The 12651-nt window shown below is 32.9% G+C and overlaps 1 long non-coding RNA gene across 1 annotated transcript; it reads right to left on the bottom strand.

Moving 5' to 3' along the window:
- Positions 1–1494: 1494 nt before the first annotated feature.
- LOC144850614 (uncharacterized) lies at positions 1495–3381 on the bottom strand. The gene is made up of 3 exons (XR_013614097.1): positions 3193–3381; positions 2745–2831; positions 1495–2468 (listed from the first exon to the last, which is right to left on the bottom strand). It is a non-coding gene; the product is annotated as an uncharacterized LOC144850614 (long non-coding RNA).
- Between the last annotated feature and the right edge of the window lie 9270 nt (positions 3382–12651).

Below are 12651 nucleotides of genomic sequence, written 5' to 3'. Positions count from 1 at the left end.
TATATGAGCATATATGGCAATATTATCGCATAATAATTTAATTTTAAAAAGTGGAAATTTTGGCCATTTTTCGGTAAAAATCCCTGTACTATAATAGTACAGGGAAATTTTCGGAAAATGGCCAAATTTCGACCCTTTTATTTTTCGACATAACTAGTTACTATGGCCCTATAAGATGATGACAACACAATATATGAGCATATATGGCAATATTATTGCATAATAATTGAATTTTAAAAAGTGGCAATTATTCGAAAAAATCCCTGTACTATAGTACAGGGAAATTTTCGGAAAATGGCCAAATTTCGACCCTTTTATTTTTCGACATAACTAGTTACTATGGCCCTATAAGATGATGACAACACAATATATGAGCATATATGGCAATATTATGGCATAATTATTGAATTTTAAAAAGTGGAAATTTTGGCCATTTTTCGAAAAAATCCCTGTACTATAGTACAGGGGAATTTTCGGAAAATGGCCAAATTTCGACCCTTTTATTTTTCGACATAACTAGTTACTATGGCCCTATAAGATGATGACAACACAATATATGAGCATATATGGCAATATTATGGCATAACTAATGAATTTTAAAAAGTCGATATTTTGACCATTTTTCGAAAAAATCCATGTACAGGGAAATTTTCGAAAAAAATTGCCAAATTTCGACACTTTTATAATAACTAGTTACTATGGCTCTATAATGTGATGATAACATAATATATGCACATATATGACAATATTATGACTTATTGAATTTTAAAAAGAGGATATTTTTTCGATAAATTAGCAAGCAAAGGTGCACATAATGAGTTCTGCGTATGTTACCGCAATATTAATTTTGTTTAACGTCAATATTTTCGTACGAACAAGTTATAAATTGCTCATTTGTCAACAAAATCCTTGTACTGTATATGGATGTTTTGGAAAATCACCCAAATAAATATGAATTATTAATTACTATTATTCATAATATTATTATTATTTCTAAATCTTCATGCACCCTATGGTGTCACGGGACTGCCTTATTTTGAAAATGTCTTATTTATTTATTCACTGCTTTTATGTTTATTGTAATTATTATAATTATTTTCTAAGGTTGCTTATTAGCTTAAAGATCTGTGCTCTGCATAGATTTTAAAATATGCATCCTCTATGTACTTGGTTGTTGTAGTAGTATGTGGTAAATAAATTGAATTGAAAAATTGAATTGAAGTATGCCATACAGAATAGTACTATTATAATAAAAGTTAAATTCAGAGTGATTCTTGGCATACCTTAGATACAACTTGGTCGTATGATACCAGAAGCTGCAATGTACAGTATGATGCATGGTATTATTGGCGTAGTCTATCTTTATCCTGATATAATTCAACCTGGAAATAAGCCTACAATTGAATCGCACATCCAACAAAGCAAAACTGATCTCTACTATTTTACTTTATTTTTTTATTTATTTTTAATTTCAACAATATTTTACGAGGGTGGTCCATCCAGCTGAAGCTGATCCTTAGGGACCCTCACAGAAATACATCATGACAAGACATAAACATGTAACAATAAAAATTAAATTAAAATATCAGTATCAATACTGTACTGCTGCTGTACTTGTTTTATTCATTACAATTTTTAGAGTCTTATCTAGTTTTCTAAATATCTGAAAGTTTAAATTAACTCTTTTCGTGGATAATCAGGTTCATTTTCTTGGATTTTGCAACCTTTTGAGCGAAATATATATACAGTACTTGAATTCTGATATGTTCGCTTCCTGGCAAAATGCACTTAACACCGATTGAGAAGAGTCTTTTATTATGAAAGTAATTGGAACAATAACCGAAAGGGATATTGGTTTTATCAGTCTTGTCTGCAAGAAAGTGGAAAGTACAAAGGGAATTGACACTGTTCATTTAACATCAACATAGAATTTCATCAAGTCCTACATTTACATTGGTAAAGCTCTGTCTGCACTATCAAAAAAAAAGTGTGATGTTCCCAAACATGGTAGTGATATGACATCATCATGTCCACATCACATACAGTTTGATAGTGTAGACAGAGCTTAACAATATAACATATAAATTCAAAGATATTATTCATATTATTGTTTATTAAATACAAATAATAAATATCGATTCTTTTTATGACAACAGAATTCAATTTGAACTTTTGTAGTACAAATACAATCATTTGAATATTATGAAAAATAACGTTAGCTTTATTTGTGAAAATACTATTATCCTATTACCCAAGCCCAAATTTGGGCCGTGGCTTGAGAGAAAAAAAAATTAACAGCAAAAAACCTTTATAGCAATACACAGTTTACCAGAGTGTTCTTCACTGCAATATCTGTAAGGTCCATATTCTTTTCTTTTTTTTACTTCAGCCTCAGGTGGCAGACTCTTATATATTAGCTTCATTACGTTGGTACAGGTGGGTGGTTTGGGCGATAACTGAATTTTATACTGCAAAATAAAGTATTCTTATTCTTAAATCTAATTTAATAGTTGATATTAAACCAATACGTTAGTTGATGGTTGTCAGCAGTAAATTAGTGATTCTGAAACAAATATACTTTTACAGGGCAAACCCTTTAGGCCGACAACTTACTACAGCCAATCAAAGGTAGGCATTATAGGCCTAATGGTCAGAGTGACTTAGCAAACAGCAAATTCTTTACAGTAATAAATCCAGTTTAATCTAATAACTAGTAAAAGTAATACAACTTATAAGCAACTCACCAGATTGCTTGGCTGATGAAGTATTTACTTTACAGGGAAAAAGTAGGCCTCCTTGTACACATTCATCCTTCACTGCAAAGTGCAAGTCTATGGAGTAATAATGGTACATAGGCTAACTATTGAGACTAAAGACTAAAACAATGACCACTAGAACAATGGCAACCAGAACAATGGCCAACAAAATAACCAATTTTACGAATGGCCTAAGTATATCTTTCAAAAAATATGTTTTATTCCATTTAAGATATTTTTATTTTGTTCATATCTTAAATATCTCTTTTTATTCGTAATTCGTTAGTTTACTTTCAACACCTATTTTTTTAACCATTATTTTCAAGCTGCCATTTAAACCGGTTACTGAAAATTTGTCAAGAAATCATTTATTCACACCCCAGTTATTTTTTCCCAGGAGAAACAGGACCTAATAATAACTAAAAGTGCCACTTACCTGGATAAACTGGTATCTCAGAAAAGGTATGTCTGGCTGCTGGTGCATGAAAAATACAAATAGAGTAATATTTGCACATAAGTTTCAAATAAAAATCCCAAGCGGAAAATAATAGATCTATAATAACTACCAATAAAGTTGAGTAGAATTATTGCAAGGAAGCTGTTTACCTGAACCCTGGGCATTTAAAAAAAATGGTCCCTGGAATTTCTATGTATTTTACTGGTTGAATGAAGCAACTCAATTTGACTTTAAATCAATAGTTTTTGGTGTACATATTTAAAATCCATAAAAATCGAAACAAATACTGTATACAAAAGTCTCTATATATGTAAATAGATAAAGGGATATTTGTGATAATATCCAATAAATTCTTATTGTAATTAATTTTGATACTGTATTTATTAACCACTGTTGCTTTAAATCATCTTTGTTTTTATGTTGCTATCTGATTAGAAAAGCCTCCCTCTCTACACGTTTAAATTAATTTTTTTATCAAAGCTTGGTCAAATTTAATTTGTGTTGACATTTTCGAGAGCATCCCTCTCCCTCTATCAATAGTTAGATCATTACTGTCTGGCTTTAATGATTCAGTATTGTGTGGTGTTCCAATAAACACCTGAAACATAATAGCAGAATTAGAATATAACTGTTAACAGTCCACAACATTATTTGTACTTCAGTGATCATCTCAAATGCGAATATCAAATCAAATCTGCAGACCTACTCACACTTTTCATGTTAAGAAGAGATCCCTAAAAATAGTCATGTCATTTGGTATTGAGACATATTTTTCGAGGCTGTCCCCAGTTGCGTACATTTCAATAGTACTTTGAACTAGGCTGAGTTAATAGCATTATCAGGTGAGGTAATGTGAGTACACCTGTCTTATGAATGTACTAAATGTTTCCCCAATTTTTTTTTCATTCCACATTTTAGTAATTTTACCTTGACATTTAGGTTTGTAACATACTTTTATGACATTAAATAAAAAATATATAACATCTAGCTAAATCCTGAGAGTTAAAGTCAAAAGAAAATTGGTTGTTTCTGATCTTCTTAATGAGTGCCATCGTTTAAACTTTGTCGTCATGTGTAGTAGTACTGTAAATAGTAGTACAGCTCTTACTGTTGCAATTGATGAAACTTGTTCTTTGTTCAGTCACTCAATTCCTAAGACACTGACTCGTGAAACGTAGTTTCTCACGAATAAGGGTCTCAGGGAGGGAGTAACATACACCGTTCAGTCACCTTGCACTTATAATTAATGCATACTGTATTTCTCTAGAAAAAGATGGGTCTAGATCGAGTCCTAGCAAAATGTAAAAAGCCTAGTAAACACCACTTTACTTTACCCAACTAAACGTTGTTAGTGGAATGTTGGGTTCTGGCTTTTTCTGTTGCTCTGCATCTGTAAAAGGATTCAGGATAGTGCACCACCTAACAAAGTAGTCTAGTAGTCATTGTTAGAATGCTTAACTTTTAAAACTGAGAACCGGAAGTTCATAAATTTTAATTATCTGTTTTATCTTTCCTGGGTTTGTTGTAACCATGGAGGAATCCATGTTATAACATACTTTGGGTTTTGCCAACTTCTTTGCAATTCACTTCCTATGAAACTTCCATTCTTTCCCAACGAATGAATCAATTCTTTTGTTCAGCAACATTACTTTATTGACAGTCGTTCTTTGAAGACATGCAAACTCTTATGCAAGACGATGAGTAGTAATACAAGTTCTGTTGATTGCATTGTTGACCAAGATCTCCCTGTTATATGCTATTTGTACAATTCATAGAACTCCAAATGTTAGCAATCTTGTCTTTACACCACTTCTGTTCTTCAAGTATCACATATGTTTATTGCATTATTTCTCAGAAGTTCCCTGCTATTTGCATTTGCACATTTCATATTGTAACTCCTTTTCTTTCATAAATGGGACATCTTTAAAAATGTTTACTTGACAATCTTGACATGCAAATTCTTGATCTGTTAATTGCATCGTTCCCTGTTCTATGCTGTTTGGTAGAATTTATATTCATATAACTCCTGTTCTTTTCTCTCATCTAGGAAAATTTAATTCCAGATTAGACCATACTTCATAAGATGAAGGACCTTTCACACTATCAGTGAAGTGTTGACAAAGCACGTCACATGGAAAGTTAGCACGCTGTATAGTTATCGCCTGCTAGGATATTACTGAACTATACAACCTACTACCTCACCATGTAATGTACATACCACACCGTATACTGTACTGTTATATACTGTAAATGTTCCTTGTAGAATATCGTATTGCTAGAATTAATTAGAAGCACTTTTGTAAAACAGCATATTGATCCAAAAGTAACTGTCTACTAAATATATCTATGACATTGGTTCAGCAAAAAAATTAGAAATTCTTTTCACTTTGTGTCGGTTCACTAACAATTAGAAAATACTGGTTTGTAGCACCACCATGTTGGTTCACCAATTCACCAATAATTACAAAATACTTGTTTGTAGCACAACCGTGTTGGTTCACCAATAATTAGAAAATACTTGTTTGTAGCACAACCGTGTTGGTTCACCAATAATTAGAAAATACTTGTTTGTAGCACCACCGTGTTGGTTCACCAATTCACCAATAATTAGAAAATACTTGTTTGTAGCACCACCATGTTGGTTCACCAATTCACCAATAATTAGAAAATACTTGTTTGTAGCACTACCCTGTTGGTTCACCAATAATTAGAAAATACTTGTTTGTAGCACCACCATGTTGGTTCACCAATAATTAGAAAATACTTGTTTGTAGCACCACCGTGTTGGTTCACCAATAATTAGAAAATACTTGTTTGTAGCACCACCGTGTTGGTTCACCAATTCACCAATATTTGGAAAATACTTGTTTGCAGCACTAGCATGTTGTTTCACCAATTCACCAATAATTAAAAAATACTTGTTTGTAGCACCACCATGTTGGTTCACCAATAATAAATTAGAAAATACTTGTTTGTAGCACCACCATATTGGTTCACCAATAATTAGAAAATACTTGTTTGTAGCACAACCGTGTTGGTTCACCAATAATTAGAAAATACTTGTTTGTAGCACCACCATGTTGGTTCACTAATTCACCAATAATTAGAAAATACTTGTTTGTAGCACCACCATGTTGGTTCCAAAAATCACAGATAATTAGAAAATACTGGTTCACCAATGTAAATAATTATAAATGCCTAATTGTTTGTGTAACACCACCAATTCACCTATTAAGTAAAATATCAACAAATGTTCCTTGTATCATGTTAATCTGCAGTTGTCTGTGTGCAGCATATGGTTGAACTAATCCAATAATTTAAAGCTAAACTGTTCTTCTATCACATGAACAGGTCTGACAGTGAGACAGCAACTAATGAATCTTCATTACATCTTGTGCTTTATTTCTAAATAGCTGATTCCTCCGGCAGAATTGACAACTCTAAAATAGGAATAAAATTGATGACGTTAATTGAATATCATAGAAGCTTCCACCAAAAATATCTTATATTCAGTAAATTATATATATTCTGCTTATTAAATATTAATTAAATATGGTGAGTGGACATCTTGTCTAAAAAGTCCATACCAGGAATATCAGCTTAGGGGGACTCATTTAACAAAAACAGATCTGCAGTCTTTGGACATCTTGTTTGAAAAGTCCATATAAGGAATACCAGGTTAGGGGGCCTCATTTAACAAAACCAGATCTATGTGACAGCCTGCAGTTCCGAAGGTTTCTGTACAATCTTGCAAATATTCATTAATAGATTTAAAAGATGGAAAATGCAAAAAAATGACAGCAATGCACTCAATGAATGTTTTCATACATACCATGTTACACAGCACTTGCAAATTTGAATAGAGTATTAAGGGATAATCAATTTTAAAATTATAAATTCTTTTAAAGGTATTGGGTGTTTAATCCAAGGTAGATACAGTATCTGCAAAAAATTCATTTGAGGCCCAGACAGTTGAATATGAGCCACTGTAGGCACGGAATACAGACAGAATATCGATCGGCTGATTATTAAGAGCACTCAATGCATTCGTCGTCTGCTCCTGTTGTCTAATGCTATCGTCTGCTGTTACAAGCCAGGTTTCAGCTGAATACAGGTAGGTATGATAAACAGTCTAGTGATATCATGCGGAACATAAAATCAAAAGTCAATTTGCTGAAGACTAAAGCCAGACATTCATATGAATATGTAAATGTAAGAAAATCAGCTGGTTTAGAACACGGCATTGCATATTATGAGCATATTCTATTGATGTCTATTCGTTAAGAAAAAAAAATCATAAATTATTGATTAAAAGAGAAAAATGTAATGGATTTAAGCTCAAAGGTGAATAATATGAGATGAACCCATGAACTATTGTACAATAAAAATAAATTTAAAATAAAGTTGGTAATGGAAATGGTCATAATTATGAAATTCAGAAATAATGATGATGTCATTTTTGAAGTAGATAATTTACAGTCCTACACCACAAGAGTGTCACAATGCTATATCACAAGAGTGTCACAGTGCTATACCACAAATGTGTTACAATGCTATAACATAATATTCTTAAAGTGCTACACCACAAAAGTGTCGCAATGCTACACCACAAGAGTGTCACAATGCTACACCACAAAAGTGTTACAGTTCTACAACACAAGTATGTCACAATGCTACACCACAAGAGTGTCACTGTGCTACACCACTAGAGTATCGCAATGCTACACCACAAGAGTGTCACAGTGCTACACCACAAGAGTGTCACAGTGCTACACCACAAGTGTGTCACAGTGCTACACCACAAGAGTGTCACAGTGCTACAACACAAGAGTGTAACAGTTCTATATACATACAGCAGTGTGTTATTCACATATTGATTTAGCTACAAATATCCACCATGTGGTCCATGCGATTTAAAATAAGCCTAAAAACGTTCTATAAAGTGCAATGGTACGATAAGGGACAAGAGGTTCATGGGTTAAATCATAAACTTGTAAAAAAGGAAATCCAGACAGATTGTTCAACACAAAGAATTTTAAAATCTATTGTGAAGCCAGACAAAAATAATTAATGTGAAGAGACATAACTAATGCAATAGTATAATAGACAATTAGCTAATAAATTTATGATATATTCTACCTGACATCATTAAAAAGAAAATAATATTTATGTGAAAAAATATATATAATAATATATATTTTAACAATTTCTTTGTCAGTGAAATTATAATATATATTTATACAGTATATAGGAGCATGGAATAATTATCTATTTAAACTGTATATTATAATAAATAAGAAGCCGTAAATTTAAATAGTCTGCAAATAATCAAAGGACGAAAGGTTAGATGGCGATTGACAAATGAACGAAATGTAGAAACACGCTTCGTATAGTGTACCTGTCAAGATTACTTTATTTTCCTAATACGAGAAAGAGTAGATCCACGATTACCCACTCAGTACATCTTTTATCAATGTGAACTTGACCTTTTGACCCCACAGCACTAAAGGTCAGCACAAATTATTCAAAAAACACTCAAAGGCAATATCTATGTGCTGCTTCGAATTGGTGATTGCCAGAAACAAATTTATATAATAACTCTCTATTGATTAGTTATATTTTGTCCAATTATAAAGCATTTATTTTAACCTTTGACATATTATACAACTCTATAACAATTAATATTTGAATTTTCATTTTATTCTTGTATTAAACGTGAGGATATACATTATACAACTGCCATTTATGATGTGTCTTTTTCTCAGAGGATCAAAGACAACCATTCTCCGTGAGGATTATTAATAGTAATGATGATTTAAGTTTTTGAAAATTAAATAAATTAAAATGGTATATGAAAATACTGACTCAACTCAATCAATTAAATTAAATTAATTTGATTGATAAGTTGTAAAAATCAAAGACAAAAAAAATAAATTTATTTACACTTAGCGGTATCCAAAAATAACTAAAGTTCAAAGCCAAAAGTAATTTTAGCTTGGTGTTGCTAAATTTGTCTAAAACAAATATGTACATTACCTGTTCAAATAAAAATGATTTTATCATACACGCCCGATGAACAAATTGATGGTTTAATATAGGTCTTGTTATAAACCAAGATACGCTAATGTAAATAATTTAAATCAACGAACTGGCCAAAAATGTATAGCTCTGCTTTACAATTGTCAATTTTCTTTTCTATCCTTTATTTTTCTCTTCACTTTTTTCGCGTGTAGGAATTGTAGCAAAACTACAATGAAACATTAACACCAGTTCACACACATAGTCCTTGATAAAAAGATAAATAAATTGTAGTTTATTAATATTACATGTGTGCTAGAAAAAATATTTCAAAAGTGTATCAAGGTACAGAAATTTTCAAATTCCTGGGAACAAAGACAAACGACAGAGCAGGGAGGTGGCCTCTCCACACAGAGCGTGGAAGAATTCCCCCAATTTATTGCTTGCCTTGTCTGGCACATGGTAATGACATAGTACATGTGCGTTAAAACCGACATTTTAATCCATTGTGTGGTATAAAAATCCTTTAGGACATCAAACATTTGAAAAATGTGTATACTGTAAATTACTTGGACCAAAGAAGGCTATAAAATCAATGCGGCGGATCCAAGGTGGGGCGAGGGGCGATTGCAAAAAGCAAATAACAGGAATTACATTAAGTTTAAGCACTTCCTTTCACAATTTTTATATATTTCAAAAATCCTGGATTCGCCACTGCCAAAGGCATAACATTTTCTTACGCCAATGCGGACACAGAAAGAATAGACTAGTTAAACTTTACTTTTAAAAGATAACGATAGGGAAATCGACTTCCGTGTACACTGTACACATTTCTGGTACGTGAAATATCATGAACTAGGTGTAAACTGGGTTAATGCTGGATGAAAGCAAATAGGTATGCTTCAGTAAGTCTATTGTATCAGGTGAAATCAAACAAAACACAAATTGGGTTCAAACCAGGATATTCTCATTTGCCGTGAAATTTTGCAGACGGGTCTATTATTCTTGAATGTAATGCAACAACGGTAATGTGCGCATGCGCACCAACAATGCAAGATGCAAAACGTTAATCAAGATTTGAAAATATAGTAAAAACAGTCCATTTAAATCAGACATAAGATCGAATTGGGCGAGACACCACAATACGAATCGAAATACGATATTATTTATTGTCATTTTAACAACAAGGTACAAATTAAATTATTATGGCCTCCAATCGGTACAGCACATACTCATTAAAAACTCTAGACAAATGTATTATGCGCCGAAGTAGCCGACAAAGTTATTGGTATTACTATGGAATGGAAAACAGGTAAAAAGCAAGTGCAAATTTTATTTTAAAATAATGCAGTATAATTATTTTTCTCAATAAACACGCCTTGCTTGGTACAACCATGTACCACCACAACCTCACTGAATTTGGGTAAAAACTCAGGATTTACAAGTTCTCTCATCCTAATACGCAACTCTCCATTTTCAGATCACATCTGCCTTCTACATAAAATGGATCAATTTTTTATTTCTAATATAAAATTGTTCCTGTTGATACTATTTATAGTATATTGTTACTTTTGTTATGCTAATTACAGTGTTCTCTCTTGCATATACTGTTGTTGCATTTAAATATTACATGACAATATTATCACAGTGGATTTGCTTTTAAAATACCTGTCTGATACATAATGAATGTCTGTCTGCTTTTTGTAATGAATAATACAGAAAAAAAACAGTTGAAATCAAATTGTCATGAGATTGATTGAGTAGAATTGTATATAATAAATCATATATATAACACAGGCAATCATGAAAACATGGTCATTTGGGAAACATGATTAGTTGTATGGAGCATAGCTCGTACGGAGCATAGCTCGTACGGAGCATAGCTCGTACGGAGCATAGCTCGTACGGAGCATAGCTCTTACGGAGCATAGCTCGTACAGGGCATAGCTCGTACGGAGCATACCTAGTATGGGGAATACCTCGTATGGAGCATAGCTCATATGGAGCATACTTAGTATGGGGCATAGATTGTACAGAGCATAGCTCGTATGGGACATACTGTACCTCGTATGGAGCATAGCTCGTATGGAGCATAGCTTGTATGGAGCATAGCTCATATGGAGCATAGCTAGTTTGGGGCATACTGTACCTTGTATGGGGCATAGCTCATATGGAGCATAGCCATATGGAGAATAGCTTGTTAGCATCATACCTGGCATGGGGCATAGCTCATTTAGGGCTTAGCTTATATGTGACATGGCTAGTATTGGGCATACAGTACCCCGTATTCAGGAGCCATATATTTGAGAACTGTAAAAACATTCCATCCCTGATTATATTCATTCAAAACTTATGTATGTGTTTATTTGTTGTGTCGTCATCGTCAAACAATTACAAATTATTGAATAAAATAGATAAGGTCCTCTCTTTAAATACTGATAGTCATAGATTATACTACAGTATGGTTGAGACCCTCCACTTCTTGCCAAAACAAACAAAAAATTTTTCATCCCGTATGGAACATCCTAACAAAACCAAGAGTTAGAAGAAGTTACATAGCAGAAAAACAAGAAACATTTGCAGGTAATTTATTGACCAGTAAAAAGTTCTCCATTGCACTTGCTATTCGTAGTGCGTAGCATATACTGTACACTCTACTAGACCGAAATGGAAACCTTTTATAACAAATGAAATAAAATGCGAATACTTCCACCGTGACCTTTCTTCACCTTGAAATGAAAGACGTGAACAATACGAGTGCATGTATGTACGGTAATTATAATAAACATTCAAAAGGATAGATATTTGTCAAAATGAAAGGATATAAAGATATACGGTACAGCAACATACTGTATGCTGTCATAGGTATACACTCTTTTAATTTGTATCATTACAAAAAGTAAAGTTATTTAATATAGAGTATGATGAAGGGTTATACCTGGATTGTCCTAAATTTGTGGTAATGATTTACAACTGAATGTTGACTATATAGTATTTGCAAGGCTCAGAGCTAGCCAATAGCAGGCTTACCCGCTCGGCCACGGCCACTCCCACATGCTAGATAGATTACGAAATTTGTGAAAGAATGGAGAATGGATAAATGAATATTTTGAACCTATATCTTGAACCCAATGAAGACCAATATTTATCCAGAACATAAAAAGATATGCGGTACCAAACAAAAACAGGATTGGTCAAATAGCCATGTACCATGATGAAAGTGACCTATGACCTTTACCCAGAGCTCTGACCTTGCGACCTATGTCATGAAGCACAAGTTCGGACCTACGGGTTAAAGTCAAAGGGCAAGCAGTATGTACCAGATCGATCTCCCTTATTGAGGTTTATCCGGGGCCCGTTGGTGCATCATGCAACAATAACAACAATCAACCTTGCATTAATAGAAAATTCATTCCCAAA

This window comes from Antedon bifida, chromosome 8 (genome assembly GCF_963402885.1).
Source record: "Antedon bifida chromosome 8, ecAntBifi1.1, whole genome shotgun sequence".
Taxonomy (NCBI): domain Eukaryota; kingdom Metazoa; phylum Echinodermata; class Crinoidea; order Comatulida; family Antedonidae; genus Antedon; species Antedon bifida.
This window is presented reverse-complemented; position numbering and strand designations above follow the sequence as displayed.